The sequence below is a fragment of the Gossypium hirsutum genome, chromosome D04 (assembly GCF_007990345.1).
Source record: "Gossypium hirsutum isolate 1008001.06 chromosome D04, Gossypium_hirsutum_v2.1, whole genome shotgun sequence".
NCBI lineage: Eukaryota > Viridiplantae > Streptophyta > Magnoliopsida > Malvales > Malvaceae > Gossypium > Gossypium hirsutum.
The window spans coordinates 20,836,905-20,861,772 of NC_053440.1; the positions used below are offsets into that span (position 1 = coordinate 20,836,905).

General features: G+C 37.6%; 1 non-coding gene across 1 annotated transcript; it reads left to right on the top strand.

Moving 5' to 3' along the window:
• Nucleotides 1–451: 451 nt before the first annotated feature.
• On the top strand, nt 452–558 carry LOC121216473 (small nucleolar RNA R71). Its single transcript, XR_005912655.1, has one exon. It is a non-coding gene; the product is annotated as a small nucleolar RNA R71 (small nucleolar RNA).
• The last annotated feature ends 24,310 nt before the right edge of the window (nt 559–24,868 follow it).

The following is a 24,868-nucleotide window of genomic DNA, read 5'->3' on the forward strand; positions in this document are numbered from 1 at the left end:
ATGAGTTATAAAAGTTGGATTACAGTCCTTGCCACCCTTGGTTTTGGTTTTGGTTACCCATGCAATATACGGATTCGGGGTTCGATGGACATTCTTCAAACAAATTTCCTTCCCCCAATACACACAGGCTATATTCTAAAATTGGTTAGGTGTTTAGGCGGCAAAACTCTTAGACCCATTACTGGTAATATTCTTAATCATTGAGGATGTTGAAGATACATGAGATGCGAGTGAAGTGAAAGCATCCACTTCATATATTCCAGCGACTCGTCTTCCTGACGCTGCTCGATTGGTTGGTCATTGATAATTGTTATTAGCAATCCTCTCAATAATTTCATAATCCTCATTATAAAACTTAGAAAGGAGAGCGCCATTAGTAGAGGCGTCCACTACCATTCTCGCGTGAGCGTTGAGACCATTATAGAATGTCTCAAGTTGAATGCAATGCGGGATTCCATGATGAGGGTACTTTCGTAATAACTCTTTGTACCTTTCCCAAGCCTCATACAAGAACTCATCATCCATTTGTTGGAAGGCAGTGATCTTATTCCTCAACTTGGCATTCTTGCTCAGCGGGAAATACTTCATGAGGAATCTCTTGGCTAACCCTTTCCATGTAGAAATGGAGTTTGGTGGCAATGAGTTAAACCAAGCATGAGCTCTATCCCTTAGCGAATATGGGAACAGCTTTAGTCGTAATGCATCTTCGAGTACTCCGGCTAACTTGAAAGAATCACTCACTTCCATAAATATTCTTATGTGAAGATGAGGATCTTCAGTAGGCATTCAACTGAATTGGCCCACAGTCTGAAGCATCTGGAACATGACTGGCTTTAGCTCGAATTGTTGTGCCTCGATTTCGAGTCTCCTAATACCCGGATTAAGATCATTACACAATCGAACAACATACTGTCGCAAAGCTTTATCCCTATCATCAACAATAAGGATAGGATTCTGAGCAAGGTTTGCTCCGTTTCCTTGATTCATATTCTCAAATTTTATCTCCTCGGTCCTTCTCTAGTTTGCTTGTCTTCTTCGCTATCGAAAGGTTCATTCTATTTTAGGGTCTAAAGGGAGTAAGTCGATAATCTGGTCAATACTCATAAACACCTGAAATAATCATAGAAAGATTAAGTAAAGATTTAAACAGGAAGATAAATAAACCAAAATGTAAAAACAGATTCACAAGTAATGGCTTTTTTTTAAAAACAATCCCCAGCAACAACGTCAAAAACTTGGAACGACGAAAATGTGCAAGTGTACACAATCGCAACAAGTAATAAAGTGACAAGTAAATGTCGAGTTATCGTACCCAAAGGGACTGTAAAAGAATTATTTATGAAAGTAAGTTTAAACACTTTGGTGAAAGAAAAATATTTAGATTTGGGAAATGATTAAAAACTAGAAACAAAGTAAATAAAATAAAATAAAATAAAGATCTAATGCACGATTTCAAAAGCTGATTTTAATCAAGATGATAAAATTGTGTTGGATTAATTACATTTCCTTACCTTAGAATCATTAAACTTATGCTTATACTTATTACTAATAAATCACGGTAACTTGGTAATTCGCTAACTTATGAACATATTTACAAATAAAAAATCTATTCATCTCTTGTACATATTCCTGTGTCAATTAGACGAATAAAACAGTTTTATAAAGATAAACATGCATTGCACATACATACTTAATAGATTAAACAATCTCTCGCATATTCCTATGTCGATTCAAACAATTAATTCAACCTAATAAGCATATAAAAGACTATGTGAGGTAACAAAGTATCCTTACCTTGAAACAGTTTAATCACAATAATCTTGTAAGTTATGCAAGACATATGTATCGCCAAATACAATCTTTATCTTATCATCAGCTACCTAAGAATTAAACATGCACTGATTAAGTACTGTGTCCATTAATTACAATTTCAATGCGTTTAAATAATTAATTCTTTAGTTATATTGCAATTGTAATGCAAAAATAACTTAATTATGGTTTTACTTAAACAAACATCTTACCGAGGCCTATAACAGCATAAACATAAATTTAACAAATCAAGAGGACGGAATGCAATCAACCCAACATGAATTAAATTCAAGCTAACCTGATTAAATTAACCATTCCAATAGCAAAAATTTTCATAGATATGTTCATCATAAAAACAACAAAAATTAAACAAATAAGGAACAAGAATTAAATCCGGTGGTTTTCCGTGGTTTGACTAGGTTGCTCCATTTTTCCTTCTTTGTTGTCCTCGCCGGTCAAGGCTGCTATGAACACTCAATTGCTGCTCCAAAATGGCTGAAGTAGACCCCTTTCCCAAGAGGAGAAATTGGCACAAGAGCAAGGAACTTTGAATGGGAAAATGAGAGAAAAAATTGAGAGAGGAGAGAAGAGTTGTGAGAGAAGAGATGTGAATGAGGGATGATTAGAATGGGCAGCAAACGGGGGTTTATATAGTTGTGGATGGCTGCTAAAAATAGAAAATTCTAGCAGCCAAAGATCCCCCTCATGGCTAGCCATCCTACATGGCAAAGTTGAGACTTTCAACTTTGCTAAAATTAGCCTGGGGCGAATCCGTAAACCCTTAATTTAAGGTAAGGTTTGAATGCAATTTGGAATTCTTCCAAGGGCCTTTTTGTAGCTTATTTAATCAGCTAAAAGTGCTGATTTGGGTCAGCATTTGAACAGTTCTGGGCTGCCCAATTGATGGCTGGTTCGGTTCGCTCAATTTGGTTCAACTGGTGCGGTTCAACTGGGCCCTTTTTCCATAATTAATTAAAATTAATTTATTTAGCCCAAATTAAATTGGGAATAAATTAAAATTAATTAAATTATGAATTAATACACATATTTGGACCATCTTAGGGAGGAAATTATTTTTCCTGGTTATTTCGAATTGCTTTTCGGTTTTGTTCTTCTATCGGTGTTTGCCGGGTCAATTTTCACCCTTTGTACGAATCTATCAAAAATAATCAAAATTCACTAAAAATAATTGTAAAATTGTCTAAAAATTAACATGTCCAAATTTTTAATACAATTTAATTATTTTATAAAAATTAATTATTTTATGACAAAAATTATATCGAAAATGCATGATTTTATGTAAAATTAGGTATGAAAATGTATATAAATCTTTATGTTTCCAGTCATGTGTCCCTTGTATCTTTCAAAGGGTTGCAAGTCAGGCTGTTACAGGTCCTAGCATATGACCTGGCACACGTGCGTCTGAGGTTACTTCGAAGGCTACACGACCTAGCACACGGGTGTGTGTCTTGGCCATGTGCCGCAAGTCAATAAGTTACACGGTCAGGGACACGACTGTGTGTCACTATTTCACATACCCACACGGCCTAAGACACGGGCATGTCTCTTAGCCATGTGAGTCTCACTGCCTAGCCACGTGACTGTGTGACCCCTACAACTTTGAAAATTTTTGATGTTTTTCAAAAAAATTTTTGAGTTTTTGGTTTAGTCCCAACTTGTTTATAATACATATTTCGGGCCTTGAGGGCTCAAATTTGGGACAATATGAACTATTTTGATTGATTTTTTATATGAATATTGGGATGTTATGAAATGTTTGAAATTATATTTGTTAGTATTGTCAACTCCGGTAATACTCTGTAACTTTGTTCCGGCGTTGGATACGGGTTAGGGGTGTTACAATGTCACTGTTGTAGGTTTCATGTGACCAATTCTCAACTTTCTGAAAGTAGGTAGTGGCATTAGGTTGATGCTAGCTCCTAAGTTGCATAAAGCCTTGCCCAAATAATGGTTTCCAATTGAACATGGATTAGTAAAGCTCCCAGGATCTTTCATTTTGAAGGGCAACTTATTTTTCAAAATAGCACTACAGCCCTCTGTGAGTGCAATAGTTTCCATATCACTGAGCTTTTTCTTCTTGAACACGAGCTCCTTCACAAATTTTGCATAATTTGGAATTTGCACAAGAGCATTTACTAAAGGAATATTAACCTAAACTTGCTTCAGTGTGTTTAGACACTGTTGTTACTGCTTAGCCTGCTCATTCTCCCTGAATCTTTGTGGAAAAGGTAAAGGTGGAGATACATCTGATTGCACCAACACCTTTGATTGAATCGATAGTTTTTATGGTTGAACATTACGCATATGAGTAATAATTTGTGGAACTTCTTTGTTTGGTACATCGACAAGCTCTTTAGGTTCAACCTTCTCACTAGGGATCACTTCACCAGTATCTTGAGGTGCTAAAGTAGAGTCTGTAGTCGGCTCGCCAGTTTGTTTACCACTCCTGAGAGTGATAGACTTACAGTCTTCTTTCCCTCTCGGACTGGAATTTTTCGTGTCACTAGGTAATGTGCCCGGTTGTTGAGTATTCAAATTCGAAGCAAGTTGTCCTAATTGTGCCTCCAATGCCCAAATAGAAGATGAATTCCCTTGCACAATAGCTTCTGTACAAGTCATATGCTTCCGCATTAAAGCCTCAAGAGCTACTAACGGGTCAAAAAGAGAGGCTTGTGTGTACTTTTGTCATCGATGTTCTTGAACATGCTGATTCAGCACTGAAGAGTGTTGTGGCTGCGTCTAATTTTGGTGTTGATGTATCTGGCTTTGTTTGGATGCATCTGAGTGTGCTGATCGTAATTGTACTGTTGTTGATTGTAATTCCCTTGTCTTAAATTATAATTGACTTGAGTAGATATATTCTCATATCGGAATGTCGTAGCATTTTTTGCAGCATTTTGATTTCCCCAAGACTGTTGATTGCGTGCAGAATTATTATAAGATGTGCCATAAGAATTGTTACGGATGTTACTGACATAGAAGGCATTCTTTGCATGTTCTGGACAATCTTCATAGGTTTGCTTGTCGCTACAAATCTCACAAAAAAAGGTAGGAACATCAACTTGTTGAGCGACTTGTATAGGTGCAAAGCCACTAGTCCTTTGCATATTTTTTATCATCTTTGCAAGAGAAGAAACTTGAGCACTAAGTGTAGATATTGTGTCCAATTTAATATCTCCCAGAGTAGCTTTTGCTTGTGCAGCTCTAGAGATAAAATATTGATAATCATTTTGAGCAATTCTCTCAAGAATTCCAATAGCATCATTATAAGTAAAATCCAAAAAAGGACCATTGGCTGATGCGTCAAAAGGATTCCTCGTATGCGAATTCAACCCATTATAAAATATCTCAATTTATGTTTCTTGTTAATGTCGTGCATGGAACAACATCGAAGCAAAGATTTATAACATTCTCAAATGGAGTGAAGATTCTCATCGTCCATATGATGATAATCTGTAACATCCTTTTGGAGACGAGCGTTCATTGTTGGTGGGTTAAATCGAAAAACAAACTATATTGCTAATGTAGTCCAAGAGGTAATTGATCCGGCAAGTAGTCTAAGGAACCAAGTACGAGCTATTCCTTGTAGGGAATAAGGAAATTATTGCACTTTAAAGCGTCATCAGGAACGCCTTGTTGACTAAAGGAAGCACAAATATATAAAAATGATTTAAGATGTTCTTGTGCATCTTTATGTGGCAGTCCAGCATATTGCCCATTAGAATTCAGCATTTGAAACATTACTACCATTAGAATTTAGCAAGTTTTTGAACTTGGATTGCTAGACTAACAACTCCCGGTTGTAAGTCATTCAAGACATGTATTACAAAACTTGTATAATCCTACTTTGTATTTGAGCATCTTGCGATAATGGTGGGTCATTAGATTTTTGGTTCTGCATCGGGGGTATGACTTCATAGTTTTTTCGTAAAGCCATATTCCTTTGTTCTTAAAGTCTCCTCCAAATTGTTATTTCAATTTTTATATCAAAATCGGCAATAAACTCCGAATTGCTTCGGGTCATCCAACACCTAAAATAAAATGTGAAAATAACGACAAAAAGGAAACAAGTTAGTAACAACTAAATATTATGAAATAAAAACAAACAAAAACAAACATCAAACAAACGCCATCCCCGGCAACGGTGCCAAAACTTGATCGGCTGTTTAACGTCACAACAATAATGTGCAAGTGTACACTGTCGATACAAGTATAATAGACAGATACGAGTCTGTCGGATATCAATCCTACGAGGATAGTTGCCTTTTGTCTATCAATGCCAGTGCAATAAATAGATGACAACGAGATAAATTATGAGAGTAGTTGTCGAAGCATTAACTAAAAAAAATAAGATAAAATATGACAATGATAAATTGGGATCCCCAGCGTGAATATTCAACAAAATGCTAAGTGCTCACAAAGTAAAAAAAGATAGGTGGATGTCGATGCATTAAATTGCAATGAATATCTTACCAAGCTTAACTTCTCTATTTAATCTAAGACTTAAACATACACATTAACCACACCTTCCGATGATGGCAATGGAACACTATTAAGAACAAGTGGATTAAATTTCTCTAATCCTCAAACAACTTCTGTTGTCATGCTTGTTAGATTGAACTGTCGCTGCACTTTCCAGTGTCCTGCATGTGTTGCGGATACACCACAACTTGTATGAGCTTACCGATTTACAGCATGTATGAGCATATATGAACAGGAATTGATGGATTACAGTTTAGAACACAGCGTGTGAGGTATCCCGAGCATCCAACGATATTCTAAATGGTTTAACAGGCAATGTCCTATTACGCGATGATATGAGTTCGATACAAAATATTACATGTATATATATACATAAAATACATGGAAAGGCTATTACATGATATATAGTTAAATGAAATGAATGATACATGTATAATGGAAATTTGATTATTTGTTGAGCTCATCCATGATTTAGTGTATATGAGATTTTACATGGCTAACATGTTGGTGAATATGTGTTTAGGCACTAGGCCAAGTTGTGTTAGGATATGTATTGTTTATGTGACAACCCAAAATTGACCCTAGTCGGGAAGTGGTTTCGGGACCGCTAAACCGAATCACCGAAATGTTTGAATGTGATATTTATTGTCTAGAATATGTAATTATGAATGTGTAATTTCAAGCTTCGATTTAGTCGATTGCATGTGAGTTTTAGTAAATAGGACTTATGTGAGAAAATTTTGAAATGTGATAGGTCAAAGCATAAGGATCTATTAGTGCATGAAATAAAAAAGGGGGACTTGCATGTCAAATTCCCCCCTAATTAGTAGTGGCCGGCCATGACAAGCATGGTAGACCTAGTGTGATGGGCAAGAACATGTCATAAACATGTTGAGTTAGTGTTTCATGGGAAGTATGATAAAATAAGGAGCATGGGCATAAAATAATGAAAGGGAATATGATGAAAACAAAAAAAAGTGTGTGGTTGTTCCCCCCCATTTTGCCGAAACTAGAAAGAAAAACAAAAAAAAGTGTTCATCCTTTGGTTCATCCTTGGCCAAAGAAAATTTTAAGGAGGAAGGAAGAAGAAAGGTTGAAGAGGTTCGGCCATGCATGTAACTAGGCTAAGGTATGTTTGATGATGTTCCATGAGATGCATGCATGTTTTAGTTGTTAGCTTGAGTTCTACCTAGCCCATGGTCTAAATCTTGCTATGTGATGGAAATGACACTCGGCCATGGATGCATCATTCTTGGTTGATGTTTGATGTTGTGGTGATGAGGCATGAAGATGAGTTAAGTTTCGGCTAAGGTGGATTTGTGTTGATGTCATTTGCATGCTAAGTGTAAAGCTTTGTAATGATACATGTGATGGTGATTGATGACTCTTGGATTTTCTTTTTGACATTTTGAGTGAGACATTAAGTTCTTTGTTTAACCATGACCAAAAATTGAAATGGTATGGTGTTGTGATGCATTCGACCATGGTAGGAAGTAGAAGGGAAAAATATGGTTGTTGTTAGATGAAGTAGAGTCTAACGAATGAGCACATATGTGTATTAGTTGCTAGATGGAGAAGAATCGGCTAGCAAGTTGTGTGCTAAGGCCGAATATAATTTTTGTATATTAATGAGTAATGCATGTGTTAAATTGATGGAAAGGGAGAGGATGCTTTACTAGTGTATATATGTGTGTATTAGCCAAGTTTTGAACTTGAAACAAAATGGTGTTTAGTCAATACAAGTGACCATACTTGTAGAATGTATTAAGTGTTGCAATCGGCCCCAACATAGACATGCATATTCGTCCATAGGAAGGAGATTGGTGTTGCATGTATTCGGTTAGAGGCAAGCATATTGATGCTTTTGTCTTGGCTTAGAAAATTCGGCCAAGGGGGAAAATTAGCTAAAATGTTGAGTTTGATTCATGATTCCGTACATATGTGACTTTAATGTCTAATGTATAAATATGGGCTAAGTGCCTTGTGTTCCTCTTTTCGATGCTCAAATGATTAAATCAATTTATTTGTTTAATTAAGCTCAAGAGCAAAGGGGAACTAAATCCGATAAAGGGAAGGAAAAAGTGGTCGAATAGCTATCGGAATCGTTCGACAACATCCGAGGTAAGTTCTTGAGTAAAAGAGCTTAAATTATGATTTGATTAGATCATGTTTTAAGCAAATCAAAATCATGCTCTTTGTGTGTGGCTATTGAGCCGAAATTGCAAGAATGATAAGTGTCTTGTGTTTGAGTTTTGCTAACGAAAACGAAATACGAATGTGCCATGATTTATTGTTAAATGTGCATGGTTATTTGAATGATGTCCGGGCTAAGTCCCGAAGGCTTTGTGCTAAGTGACCATATCCGGGCTAAGATCCGAAGGCATTTGTGCGAGATACTAATTCCGGGATAAGCTCGAAGGCATTTGTGCGAGTTACTAAATTCGGGTTAAGTCCCGAAGGCATTTGTGCGAGTTACTATAACCGGGCTATGTCCCGAAGGCATTTGAACGAGTAGCTATATCCGGTTAAATTCCGAAGGTACGTGATTTGGGAATGAATGATCTTGCTGTAAAAATTTCAGTTAATACGCTTGAAACATCCCAACATTGAGGTATGTTTCGTATGTGCTTTGAATTAGTTGAGCCCTTACAAATAAGTATTCGCTCAGTTGATAAATGAGCTACCGGCCTTTGGCTAAGTTGATCTTTGTGTATGAATAAAAGGGTTGGTAATGTGAAGTAAGTATGATATTGAAAAATTGTGCATATGAAATTATCCGTTTAGCTACATGAATACTATACTTTTGTTGTGCTAGAATCCCTTGCTCAAAACTTACTAAGCATAAATTGCTTACTTCGTCTCCTTGATTCTCTGTTTTATAGATTTTGGTTCTCTAGCTATCGGACTCGGGATTTTGAAGTCGAAGTCGCCCACACTATCAAAGCCCCCCCCTTTTGGTACAATTTTGGTTGAACTTCGAAATGGCATGTATAGGACTACCCTTTTGTTGTGGGTCATAGACCCTTTGGACTTGTATAATTTTGGATAGCCATGCGAAAATGGCTTATATATGTTTGAGTATAATGTTATAATCATTTGGTGTGGATATGCTTAACAAGGATTGGCCATGGGAATGGTTAATCACTATCATAAATTGTGCTATTTATTGTAAAAGGGCTAGTTGAATCATGGAAACTATGAAATAGGTAAGGTCTACCTTAAAGGCAGATGCTGACAGCAGCAGTGATTTAGATTTGGAAAATCACTAAAAATAGTAGGAATGGAATTAAATAGTGAATAAATTATTTAAAGGAACCTTGATGAATCTATTTGCATAGGAAAGTAACGAAATGATCATATGGACAGTATGTTAAGAGATATTCAGGTTCTCGTAAGACAGGGTCAGAACAGTTTCTGGATTCCCTGTTTCGACTTTGGAAATTCATTATAAATTAACCAGAGATAATTAGGAGTCATGCCATATATGTATAGATTTCTCTTTGAGTGTAGTTTCGATAGAAACAAACGACATCAGTATTGAAGCCCTGTACAGGGAGATATCCAAGTCGTAATGCGCAAAGGTCAGTGTAGTCGATCCCTGTAACATGGGAGACTTTGACTAATAAAATTTACTAATTGCCCCAACCAAAAATTCTAGAAAAAAATATGTAGATGGCCATATGAGTCTAGTTTCAGGGAAAATTTACGGAACTAGATTCCGAGTTTCTGAACTCAAGATATGATTTTTATAGCGACTAGTACGCAGATTGGCAGTGTCTGGGAAATTTTTTTTATAAGTGGTTTAAAGTCTGTTAACTCCTCGTGTTCGACTCCGGTGACGGTCTCGGGTTCGGGGTGTTACATTTGATTGGTATCAGAGCTACGGTTTAGTCGATTCTAGGACTACCTTAATGCGTTGGGTCTAGCTATACATGCCATTTTATGTGATCAATTGATAGTGTGGTGATTTCTGACATTTGCAAATGTGTTTATTTATAGTAATGGATCCCGATTCCGAACGAGCGGTAGCTGATGATCTTGAGAGTGTAGCGCCTGCTCCCGCACAAGGGACAGTGCCGGTGGACTCTCAACCTAATGCTAGTAACCCGAATGATGAAGCTAGAAAAGCTTTCTATAGCGTGATGAATGATTGGTTCAACCAATATATTCGAACTAATACGGCTGTTCCGCAACCTCCATTCCCGACAAATACCACCCCCGCACCTACAATACCTCCGGTAACTGACCAAATAAGGTCAAATAAGCCCCCAGTTGACAGAATCCGAAAACATGGGGCTACTGAATTTAAAGCTACGGATAGCGACGATGCCAAGCAAGCTGAATTTTGGTTGGACAACACTATCCGGGTACTCGATGAGCTATCTTGTACACCCGATGAATGCCTAAAGTGTACTATCTCCTTGCTACGCGATTCTGCCTACTATTGGTGGAGTACTCTGACTTCTGTTGTGCCCCGAGAGCAAGTAACTTGGGAGTTTTTCCAAACTGAGTTTCGGAAAAAGTATATCAGTCAGAGATTTGTTGATAAAAAACGGAAGGAATTTCTTGAGCTTAAGCAAGGTTCTATGTCAGTTACTGATTACGAGCGAAAATTTGTTAGACTTAGTAGGTACGCTCGGGAATGTGTTTCGTCTGAGGCTATCATGTGTAAACGCTTCGAGGATGGGATGAAGATATAAAAATGTTCGTGGGCATTCTTGAAATACAAGAGTTCGTAGTACTTGTCGAGCGAGCTTGTAAAGCCGAAGAGCTTAGAAAAGAAAAACAAAAAGTTGATGTGGGAACTGGAGAGTTTCGTAAAAGATCCTCGGGAAAGTCTCTTCAACAGGCATCGAAGAAATTTTGAGATGATGTGGGCCGGTCTAGAGGCACTTCGGGCCTTTTTAGACGAGATCGTGATCGACCCCCTGTGGGTACACGAGGCACTTTGGTCGCCAGTGTTGGGAATGAACGTCGAGACAGAACAAAATGTCGATATTGCGGTAAATGGCATTCGGGGAGTTGTAGATTCCCTGACCGCTCCTGTTACAAGTGCGGATCAGTTGACCACTTCATTAAAGATTGCCCGAGGTTGTCAGAACAGAATGTAAATCAGAGTGGGAAACCGGGTGCTACCACTGCTCGAGGTAGACCATCTGGAAATACGGGCAATGCTAGTGGTGGTCAGAGAGGATCTAGAGATGCTACAACCAGATCCGAGGCTCGTGCGCCTGCTAGAGCTTATGCTATACGTGCCCGCGAGGATGCTTCTTCGCCTGATGTTATTACCGGTACTTTTACTCTCTTTGATACTAATGTAATTGCTTTGATTGACCCCGGTTCTACTCATTCTTACATATGTGAAACCTTAGCATCCAGTAAGACTTTACCTATTGAGTCTACTGAGTTCGTAATTCGGGTGTCAAATCCCTTGGGTCGTTACGTGCTTGTCGACAAAGTGTGTAAGAAATGTCCCCTAGTAATTCGAGGTTCCTGTTTTCCGGCGGACTTGATGCTTTTGCCGTTTGATGAATTTGATGTTATTCTTGGTTTGGATTGGTTGACCGCGCATGATGCGGTTGTGAATTGCAAAAGCAAGACTATTGATTTGAGGTGTGCAAATAACGAGATGATCCGAGTTGAGTCTACGGACTTAAAAGGGTTGTCAGCTGTAATATCCTCAATGTTGGCCCAGAAATATGTAAGAAAAGGGTGCGAATCATACCTTGCATATGTACTTGATGACAAAGAATTAGAAAAGAAACCCGAATCTGTGCCGGTGGTTTGTGAATACCCGGATGTTTTTCCTGAAGAATTACCGGGTTTACCACCTGTTCGGGAGATAGAGTTTGGTATTGAGCTTGTACCTGGGACTACGCCGATTTCGATAGCTCCGTATCGTATGGCACCAACCGAGTTAAAAGAGTTGAAAGCTCAGATGCAAGAATTGACAGATAGAGGTTTTGCTCGACCAAGTTTCTCACCTTGGGGTGCACCAGTATTGTTCGTGAAAAAGAAGGACGGAACCATGAGGTTGTGCATTGACTATCGTCAGCTGAATAAAGTGACAATAAAGAACAAATATCTGTTACCGCGTATCGATGATTTGTTCGACCAACTGAAGGGAGCCTCAGTGTTCTCAAAAATAGATTTGAGATCGGGCTATTATCAGTTGCGAATTCGAGATTCGGACATACCCAAAACTGCCTTCAGAACAAGATATGGTCACTACGAATTCTTAGTGATGCCGTTTGGGCTCACTAATGCCCCTACGGTATTTATGGATTTGATGAATCGGATCTTCAGACCATATTTGGATCGGTTCGTAGTTCTGCTCATTGATGACATCTTGGTCTATTCAAGAGATGAGACCGAACATGCTGAGCACCTGAGACTAGTGTTGCAAATTTTGCGGGATAAGCAGTTATATGCTAAGTTTAGTAAGTGTGAGTTCTGGTTAAGAGAGGTTAGCTTCTTGGGTCATGTGGTATCCGCATCGGGTATTCGAGTTGACTCGAACGAAATTTCAGCCATACTTAACTGGAAACCTCCGAGAAATATTATTGAGGTTCGGAGCTTTTTGGGACTCGCCGGTTATTACCGACGATTTGTCAAAGGTTTCTCGATGATAGCCACACCAATGACGAAGCTACTTCAAAAGGATGTTAAGTTCGAATGGACGGAGAAATGTTAGAAAGGTTTTGATCAACTGAAAACTTATTTGACTGAAGCTCCAATTTTAGTGCAACCCGAATCAGGCAAAGAGTTTGTCATTTATAGTGACGCATCCCTACTTGGGTTGGGTTGCGTATTGATACAAGAAGGTCGAGTGGTGGCCTATGCGTCGAGACAATTAAAGCCACATGAGAAAATTTATCCGACCTATGATCTTGAACTAGCTGCCATCGTATTTGCTTTAAAAATATGGCGACATTACTTATTTGGTGAAAAGTGCCATGTATTTTCAGATCACAAAAGTCTCAAATATTTGATGACTCAAAGAGACTTAAATCTGCGACAAAGACGTTGGCTTGAGTTGTTGAAAGATTACGAGCTTGTCGTTGATTACCACCCGGGAAAGGCTAATGTGGTTGCGGACGCCTTAAGCCGGAAATCATTGTTTACTTTACGAGCGATGAATGTGCACTTGTCTGTTCTACCCGGCAATGTGTTAGTAGCTGAATTAAAGGCCAAACCATTATTGATTCGTCAAATTCGTGAAGCTCAGAAAGTCGACGATGAATTGGTTGCAAAACGGGCTGAATGTGTTCCGAATATGGAATCCGAATTTCAAATTGGTGATGACGATTGTTTGAGGTTCAGAAGTCGGTTGTGTGTTCCAAGAAATTCAGAACTCATTTCGATGATTCTGAACGAAGCCCATTGTAGCCGAATGTCAATTCACCCGGGGAGTACGAAAATGTACAACGATTTGAAACGTTGGTTTTGGTGGCATGGTATGAAATGAGACATCTCCGACTTTGTTTCGAGATGTTTAATATGTCAACAAGTGAAAGCGGAACATCAAGTGCCTTCAGGATTACTTCAGCCGATCATGATACCCGAGTGGAAATGGGATCGAGTCACAATGGACTTTGTGTCCGGACTGCCATTGTCAACAAGTAAGAAAGATGCGATTTGGGTTGTTGTCGATAGACTGACTAAGTCGGCTCACTTTATCCCCGTGCGTACGGATTTTTCATTGGATAAACTAGCTGAATTGTACGTTTCTCAGATTGTGAGATTACACGGGGTACCTATTTCTATCGTGTCAGATAGAGATCCGAGATTCACCTCACGATTTTGGAGGAAATTGCAAGAAGCTTTGGGTACCAAGGTGCATTTTAGCACTGCTTTTCACCCCTAAACCGATGGTCAATCCGAGCGGATAATTCAGATACTTGAGGATATGTTGAGATGTTGCATCCTCGAGTTCAGTAGTTCATGGGAATGATATTTACCTTTGATTAAATTCGCTTACAACAATAGTTTTCAATCAAGTATTAAGATGGCACCTTACGAGGCTTTGTACGGTCGTAAATGCCGTACACCATTGTCTTGGACCGAGAGCTCGATGAAAGAACGATACCCAAACCTATTTACCGGTAAGATTTTCGGGGACGAAAATTTCTTAAGTGGGGGAGAGTTGTGACAGCCCAAAATTGACCCTAGTCGGGAAGTGGTTTCGGGACCGCTAAATCGAGTCACCGAAATGTTTGAATGTGATATTTATTGTCTAGAATATGTAACTATGAATGTGTGAAAATTTCAAGCTTCGATTTAGTCGATTGCATGTGAGTTTTAGTAAATAGGACTTATGTGAGAAAATTTTGAAATGTGATAGGTCAAAGCATAAGGATCTATTAGTGCATGAACTAAAAAGGGGGGACTTGCATGTCAAATTCCCCCCTAATTAGTAGTGGCCGGCCATGACAAGCATGGTAGACCAAGTGTGATGGGCAAGAACATGTCATAAACATGTTGAGTTAGTGTTTCATGGGAAGTATGATAAAATAAGGAGCATGGGCATAAAATAATGAAAGGGAATATGATGAAAACAAAAAAAAGAGTGTGTGGCTGTTTCCCCCCCCATTTTGCCGAAACTAGAAAGAAAAACAAAAAAAAAGTGTTCATCCTTTGGTTCATCCTTGGCCAAAGAAAATTTTAAGGAGGAAGGAAGAAGAAAGGTTGAAGAGGTTCGGCCATGCATGTAATTAGGTTAAGGTATGTTTGATGATGTTCCATGAGATGCATGCATGTTTTATTTGTTAGCTTGAGTTCTACCTAGCCCATGGTCTAAATCTTGCTATGTGATGGAAATGACACTCGGCCATGGATGCATCATTCTTGGTTGATGTTTGATGTTGTGGTGATGAGGCATGAAGATGAGTTAAGTTTCGGCTAAGGTGGATTTGTGTTGATGTCATTTGCATGCTAAGTGTAAAGCTTTGTAATGATACATGTGATGGTGATTGATGACTCTTGGATTTTCTTTTTGACATTTTTGAGTGAGACATTAAGTTCTTTGTTTAACCATGACCAAAAATTGAAATGGTATGGTGTTGTGATGCATTCGGCCATGGTAGGAAGTAGAAGGGAAAAATATGGTTGTTGTTAGATGAAATAGAGTCTAACGAATGAGCACATATGTGCATTAGTTGCTAGATGGAGAAGAATCAGCTAGCAAGTTGTGTGCTAAGGCCGAATATAATTTTTGTATATTAATGAGTAATGCATGTGTTAAATTGATGGAAAGGGAGAGGATGCTTTACTAGTGTATATATGTGTGTATTAGCCAAGTTTTGAACTTGAAACAAAATGGTGTTTAGTCAATACAAGTGACCATACTTGTAGAATGTATTAAGTGTTGCAATCGGCCCCAACATAGACATGCATATTCGGCCATAGGAAGGAGATTGGTGTTGCATGTATTCGGTTAGAGGCAAGCATATTGATGCTTTTGTCTTGGCTTAGAAAATTCGGCCAAGGGGGAAAATTAGCTAAAATGTTGAGTTTGATTCATGATTCCGTACATATGTGACTTTAATGTCTAATGTATAAATATGGGCTAAGTGCCTTGTGTTCCTCTTTTCGATGCTCAAATGATTAAATCAATTTATTTGTTTAATTAAGCTCAAGAGCAAAGGGGAACTAAATCCGATAAAGGGAAGGAAAAAGTGGTCGAATAGTTATCGGAATCGTTCGACAACATCCGAGGTAAGTTATTGAGTAAAAGAGCTTAAATTATGATTTGATTAGATCATGTTTTAAGCAAATCAAAATCATGCTCTTTGTGTGTGGCTATTGAGCCGAAATTGCAAGAATGATAAGTGTCTTGTGTTTGAGTTTTGCTAACGAAAACGAAATACGAATGTACCATGATTTATTGTTAAATGTGCATGGTTATTTGAATGATGTCCGGGCTACGTCCCGAAGGCTTTGTGCTAAGTGACCATATCCGGACTAAGATCCGAAGGCATTTGTGCGAGATACTAATTCCGGGCTAAGCCCGAAGGCATTTGTGCGAGTTACTAAATCCGGGTTAAGTCCCGAAGGCATTTGTGCGAGTTACTATAACCGGGCTACGTCCCGAAGGCATTTGAACGAGTAGCTATATCCGGTTAAATTCCGAAGGTACGTGATTTGGGAATGAATGATCTTGCTGTAAAAATTTCAGTTAATACTCTTGAAACATCCCAACATTGAGGTATGTTTCGTATGTGCTTTGAATTAGTTGGGCCCTTACAAATAAGTATTCGCTCAGTTGATAAATGAGCTACCAGCCTTTGGCTAAGTTGATCTTTGTGTATGAATAAAAGGGTTGGTAATGTGAAGTAAGTATGATATTGAAAAATTGTGCATATAAAATTATCCGTTTAGCTACATGAATGCTATACTTTTGTTGTGCTGGAATCCCTTGCTCAAAACTTACTAAGCATAAATTGCTTACTCCGTCTCCTTGATTCTCTGTTTTATAGATTTTGGTTCTCCAGCTATCGGACTCGGGATTTTGAAGTCGAAGTCACCCACACTATCAAAGCCCCCCCTTTTGGTACAATTTTGGTTGAACTTCGAAATGGCATGTATAGGACTACCCTTTTGTTGTGGGTCATGGACCCTTTGGACTTGTATAATTTTGGATAGCCATGCGAAAATGGCTTATATATGTTTGAGTATAATGTTATAATCATTTGGTGTGGATATGCTTAACAAGGATTGGCCATGGGAATGGTTAATCACTATCATAAATTGTGCTATTTATGCTAAAAGGGCTAGTTGAATCATGGAAACTATGAAATAGGTAAGGTCTACCTTAAAGGCAGATGCTCACAGCAGCAGTGATGTAGATTTGGAAAATCACTAAAAATAGTAGGAATGAAATTAAATAGTGAATAAATTATGTAAACGAACCTTGATGAATCTATTTTCATAGGAAAGTAACGAAACGATCATATGGATAGTATGTTAAGAGATATTCAGGTTCTCGTAAGACAGGGCCAGAACGGTTTCTGGATTCCCTGTTTCGACTTTGGAAATTCATTATAAATTAACCAGAGATAATTAGGAGTCATTCCATATATGTATAGATTCCTGTTTTAGTCTAGTTTCTATAGAAACAAACGACATCAGTATTGAAGCCCTGTACTGGGAGATATCCAAGTCGTAATGCGCAAAGGTCAGTGTAGTCGATCCCTGTAACATGGGAGACTTTGACTAATAAACTTTACTAATTTGCCCAACCAAAAATTCTAGAAAAAAATATGTAGATGGGCATATGAGTATAGTTTCAGGGAAAATTTACGGAATTGGATTCCGAGTTTCTGAACTCAAGATATGATTTTTAAAGCGACCAGTATGCAGATTGGCAGTGTCTGGGAAATTTTTTTTATAAGTGGTTTAAATCTGTTAACACCTCGTGTTCGACTCCGGTGACGGTCTCGGGTTCGGGGTGTTACAGTTTACTTACCTAATATATGCTTAAATGGTAAGTTAAATTCTATGTTATACGAACTTACTAAGCTTAAATGCTTAGACTCTATTAATTTTTGTGTTTTATAGTGAATTGAAAGCTCGTTCGATTTGGAAGCTTTTCGGAGCTATATCACAGTATCCATAAACTCTTTTGGTACTTTCGGTTAGTTTAATTTTGGTTATAATGGCATGTATAGTTTATTTTGCCCAATGTTGGCTATATGTTTTGTTGTGACTATAGCTATTTGAGTTGGCTTATGTTTTGGTATATTTTGGTATACATATAAGTTGCATTATATAGTTGAGATATGGCTTGATATGGTAGAATGATGGAAGGTAAAATGATAGTTATATGTGCATTTTGTATAAGTGTTTTTGTGAGTTGGTGAATTGGAACCATGTTTTGTAAGACATGTATGTCTAATTATGTTAGAATTTGAAAGGCATTTTTAACATCAGTTGGTATGTTTTGGTAAAGTGATCTACATGATATGTAATGATGCAATTATGCATATAAGTTAGTTGAACATTTGGTTATATTGATTACATGGTTAAACATGTTTATATTTTTCATTTGAGGTGCCTAAGGGCATATTGGTTGTATGTGATCATACCACTTGTATGATGTTTGATTATGTTTGTTTTGGATGCCTTATTATAGCTTGTGTATATGTGCATTTTTGGGTGTAGGGTTATACCATATCGGATGAGAAATATGGCTTGTAAATGGCCTATTTTTGTCCACGCAATTAGAGACACGAGCGTGTGTCTCAGCTGTGTGTCACACACGGCTAGGTGACACGGTCGTGTGTCCCCTGTAGCTTTCAAAGGGTTGCAAGTCAGGCTGTTACACGGCCTAGCACATCGGCGTGTGAGGTTACTTTGAAGTGTACACAACCTAGCACATGGGCGTGTCTCTTAGCTGTGTGAGTCACACAACCTGGCCACACGGCCGTGTGACCCTTGCAGCTTTGAAAATTTTTGATGTTTTCCGAACAATTCTCTGAGTTTTCGATTTAGTCCTGACTTGTTTCTAATGAATATTTTGGGCCTTGTGGGCTAGTATTTAGGGCAATATGAATTATTTTGATTGATTTTTTATATGAATACCGGTATGTTATGGAATGTTTGAAATTTTGTTTCTTATTATTGTAAACTCTGATAACACTCTGTAACCCTATTTTGGTGACGGATATGGGTTAGGGGTGTTACATTTATTTGTATCAAAGCTACGGTTTAATCGATTCTCGGATTGAATGTAGCGTATACGAGTCTTGCTATACAAGCCATTGTATAACTTGTGATAGTGTGATATCTCCTAGCCATTTTAAAACATGTTTTCTTATAGCAATGACATCCAACCGAGCTAATTCCGAGGAAGTAGAGAGTAATACTGAAGCCTTTGTTCACAAAGTAGCTTCGAGCGGTACGAGGCCCGTATCTGAGGTCCGAAGAGGAGAGGCTAAAGAAGCCTTCTTCTAGATGATGAATGAGTGGTTCACTGAGTTTTTACAGACAAACCCGGCTACTCAACAACCTCCATTCCCTCCTACTCCCCAATCGGTTCCCATTATTCCTCAAGTTGTGGAACCAATTTGAGATAGTAAGCCTCCTATTGATAAGATACGTAAGTATAGGGCTGAAGAATTTTGAGCTACAACTCGTATGAGCTTACCAATTTGCAGCTCGTAAGAGTTTACCGATTCTCAGCTTGTATGAGCTTACCAATTTATAGCTTGTGAAAGCATATCGATTCATAGCTCGTATGAGCATACATGTACAGGAATTGACAAATTACAATTTACCACACTATGTGTGAGTTATCCCAAGTATCCAACGATATTCTAAACGGTTCAAAGGGCAATGTTTTGTTACGAGATGATATGAGTTCAATACAAACTATTACAGGTATATATATACATGAAATACATGGAAAGGTTATTACATGATATATAGTTAAATGATATGGATGATACATGTATAATGGAAATTTGATTATTTGTTGAGCTCATCCATGATTTGGTGTAAATGTGATTTTACATGGCTAACATGTTGGTGAATATGTTTTTAGGCACTTGGCCAAGTTGTGTTGGGATTTGCATTATTTACTTACCTAATATGTGCTTAAATGGTAAGTTAAATTCTATGTTATACGAACTTACTAAGTTTAAATGTTTACTCTGTGTTAATTTTCGTGTTTTATAGTAAATCGAAAGCTCATTCGGGTTGGAAGCTTGTCGGAGCCATATCAGACTATCCATCAACTCTTTTGGTACTTTCGGTTAGTTTAATTTTGGTTATAATGGCATGTATAAGTTATTTTGGCTAATGGTTGCCTATATGTTTTGTTCTGATTATAGCCATTTGAGTTGGTTGTGTTTTGGTATCTTTTGGTATGTATATAAGTTGCCTTATATGGTTGAGGTATGGCTTGATATGGTAGAATGATTGAAGGTAAAATGATAGTTATATGTGCATTTGTACAAGTGTTTTTGTGAGTTGGTGACTTGGTACCTTGTTGTGTAAGACATATATATCTAATTATGTTAGAATTTGAAAGGTATTTTTAACATCAATTGGTATGTTTTGATAAAGTGATCTACATGATATGTAATGATGCAATTATGCATATAAGTTAGTTGAATATTTGGTTATATTGAATACCTGGTTAAAGATGTTTATATTTGTCATTTGAGGTGCCTAAGGGCAATTGGTTGTATGTTATCATTCCACTTGTATGATGCTTGATTATGTTTGTTTTGGATGCCTTGTTATAGCTTGTGTATATGTGCATTTTTGGGTGTAGGGTTATACCATATCGGATGAGAAATATGGCTTGTAAAATGGCCTATTTTTGTCCACACAGGGAGAGACACGGGCTTGTGCCTCAGTCGTGTATGACACACGGTCATTTGTCCCTTATAGCTTTCAAAGGGTTGCAAGTCAGGCTGTTACACATCCTAGCACACGGCCTAGCACACGGGCGTGTGAGGTTACTTCAAAGGCTACACAACCTAGCATACAAGTGTGTGGCTTGGCCTTGTGGCCCAAGTCAGTAAGTTACACGGCCTAGGACACGGCCATGTGTCCTTATTTTGAATACCCACACGGCCTAAGACACGGGCGTGTCTCTTGGCCGTGTGAGTCATACGGCCTGGCCACACTATCATGTGACCCCTACAACTTTGAAAATTTTCAATGTTTTTCAAAAAAATTTTGAGTTTTCAATTTAGTCTCGGCTTGTTTCTAATGCATATTTTGGGCCTCGAGGGCTCGTATTTAGGACTATGAATTATTTTGATTGATTTTTATATGAATATTGGTATGTTATGAAATGTTCGAAATTATTTTTGTTAGTTTTGTAAACTCCAGTAATACTCTGTAACTTTGGTTCGGCGATGGATACAGGTTAGGGGTGTTACAATGTCACTATTGTAGGTTTCATGTGACCAATTCCTAACTTTCTAAAAGTAGATAGTGGCATTAGGTTGATGCTAGCTCCTAAGTTGCATAAAGCCTTGCCCAAATAATGGTTGCCAATTGAACATGGGATAGTAAAGCTCCCAGGATCTTTCATTTTGGGGGGAATCTTATTTGTCAAAACAGCACTACAGCCCTCTGTGAGTGCAATAGTTTCCATATCACTGAGCTTCTTCTTCTTGAACACGAGCTCTTTCATAAATTTTGCATAATTTGGAATTTGCACAAGAGTGTTTACTAAAGGAATATTGAACTTCTTTGTCCGGTGCATCGACAAGCTCTCTAGATTCAACCTTCTCACTAGGGATCACTTCACCAGTATCTTGAGGTGCTAGAGTAGAATCTGTAGTCCGCTCGCCAGTTTGTTTACCACTCCTAAGAGTGATAGCCTTATAGTGTTCTTTCCCTCTCAGACTAGGATTTTTCGTGTCACTAGGTAATGTGCCCGGTTGTTGAGTATTCAGATTCGAAGCAAGTTGTCCTAATTGTGCCTCCAACGCCCGAATAGAAGATGAATTCTATTGCACTATAGCTTCTGTAAGATTCATATTCTTCTGCATTAAAGCCGCAATAGTTGCTAACGGGTCAAAAAGAGAAGCTTGCATGTACTGTTGTCGTCGATGTTCTTGAACATGCTGATTCGGCATTGAAGAGTGTTGTGCCTGTGTCTAATTTTGGTGTGGATGCATCTGAGTGTGCTGATCATAGTTGTACTATTGTTGATTGTAATTCCCTTGTCTTGAATTATAATTGCCTTGAGAAGATAGATTCTCATATCGGAATGTCGTAGCATTTTGTGCAGCATTCTGATTTCCTCAAGACTGTTGATTGCGTGTAGAATTATTATAAGATGTGCCATAAGAATTGTTACGGATGTTACTGACATATAAGGCATTCTTTGCATGTTCTGGACAATCTTCATAGTTGTGCTTGTCACTGTAAATCTCACAACAAAAGGTAGGAAGATCAACTTGTTGAGCGACTTGTATAGGTGCAATGTCACTAGTCCTTTGCATATTTTTTATCATCTATGCAAGAGAAGAAACTTGAGCACTAAGTGTAGATATTGTGTCCATATCTCTCGAAGTAGTTTTTGCTTCTATAGCTCTGGAGATAAGATATTGATAATCATTTTAAGCAATTCTCTCAAGAATTCCAATAGCATCATTATAAGTAAAATCTAACATAGGACCATTGGCTGATGCCTCGAAAAAATTCCTCCCATGCGAATTTAGCCCATTATAAAAAATCTCAATTTGTGTTTCTTGTTAATGTCGTACATGGAACAACGCCGAAGCAAAGATTTATAACATTCTCATGTGGTGTAAAGATTCTCATCGTCCAACTGATGATAATCGATAATATCATTTTAGAAACAAGCATTCATTGTCGATGGGTTAAATCACAAAACAAAATATGTTACTAGTGCATTCCAAGAAGTAATTGATCCGGCATGTAGCCCAAGGAACCAAGTACGAGCTCTTCCCTGCAGGGAATAAGGGAATAAGGTAGCACAAATATATAAAAATGATTTAAGATGTTCTTGTGGATGTTTATGTGGCAGTCCAACATATTGCCCATTAGAATTCAGCATTTGAAACATTACTAGCTTGAGTTCAAAATTTCGAACTTGGATTGCTAGACTAACAACTCCCGGTTTTAATTCATCCAAGACAGGTACTACAAAATATCGTATAGTCCTGCTTTGTATTTGAGCAACTTGCGACAACGGTGGGTCATTAGCATTTTGGCTCTTCATCGGGGGTATGACTTCATAGTTTCTTCGTAAAGTAATATTTCTTTGTTCTTGAAGTCTCCTCCAAATGGTTCTTTCAATTTCTATATCAAAATCGATAATAAACTCTGAATTGCTTCGGGTCATCCAACACCTAAAATAAAATGTAAAAATAATGATAAAAGGAAACAAGTTAGTAACAACTAAATATTATGAAATAAAAACAAACAAAAATAAACATAAAAAAATGCCATCCCCGGCAACGGTGCCAAAACTTGATCGGCTGTTTAACATCACAACAATAATGTGCAAGCGTACACTGTCGATGCAAGTATAATAGACAGATATGAGTCTATCGGATATCGATCTTACGAGGATAGTTGTCTTTTGTCTATCAGTGTTAGTGCAATAAATAGATGGCAACGAGATAAATTGTGAGAGTAGTTGTCGAAGCAATAACTAAAAAAAATAAGATAAAATATGATAATGATAATCTGGGATCCTCAACCTGAATATTCAACAGAATGCTAAGTGCTCACAAAGTAAAAAAAGATAGGTGGTTATCGATGCATTAAATTGCAATGAATATCTTACCAAGCTTAACTTCTATATTTAATCTAAGACTTAAACATACACATTAACCATCGATGATGGCAATGGAACACTATTAAGAACAAGTGGATTAAATTCCTCTAATCCTCAAACAACTTCTGTTGTCATGCTTTGTTAGATTGAACTGTCGCTGCACTTTTCAGTGTTAGTGATCGCAGTAACACTTCCATGCTAAACACTTTCAGACCCAACGATTAAACAATAGAAGCAAGATTGAACAAAGTAACATTTAACCCAGAAATCATGTATACTTTCATACAGACATGAAATAGAAAGTAATTACCACCGTTTTGAAAAAAAATATAAAAGAAACAAGTAGAGAGTACTATTCATAGAAAATCTCGACTTGATCTCTCAACTCCCTCTTATGTCACACTCAGGGCTCCTCGTGAAGAGCTAATCTACATCCATTTCACATTGGTTCACCCATAGGAGGTTTAAGCTGCCATCACCGAAAAGCTTTAAAAGATAGGTTAAAGAAGATAATCCCCTCTCTCTCTCTCTCTTTCACGTTAGTATTAATAGTTATCCAAATAACACTCGTGTCATTTCATCAGAATCATGATGCCTTTATACGTACAAGTTGGTTATAGAGACTAGACAACTCACATCTTTTTGTTATTTTCCGAACAGCTGTCAGGTGTAGCGAAATTTCTGGGCGCAATATGAAAATACTCCTATAGGGACATTGGTAACAAAACATGAAAAAATTAAGGATAAATAGGCTAAGATCCACTGAGTTATAAAATTCATTTTACTGAACTAAAAATGTTGAAATATGTGCTAAAGATAACTAAATGGATAAAAATTAACCAATCAGTAGGAAGAGAACATATGTTCTTTCTAGTATTATCAAAGGGTTACGATTATATGTAAAGGTACACTTTGTGTGAGCTTTCCCGAGTATCTGATGTAATTCTAGATGGTTTAACAGGTTTGAAAAGGAAACAGAATGGTAAATGTTCAAATGGAATGCATTATGAACTTATGAAAAGTATTTATGAACTAAATGATGTGATTAAATTTGTAAATTTACTTGTTTATAGATGAATTCATTTGAACCATGTAGAAAAGTACTAACTTGTGAATTTGGTAATGTTGTATAGGCTTATGCCAAGCTTATGGTTTTAGTTGATATTACACTTATGCTATATACATTATGAAAATGAAATGGTAAGTTCTATTGAAGTTTATACGAGCTTATTAAGCACTCATTTCTTACGTAGTTTTTTTCTTATGTTTATAGATTATCGGAAG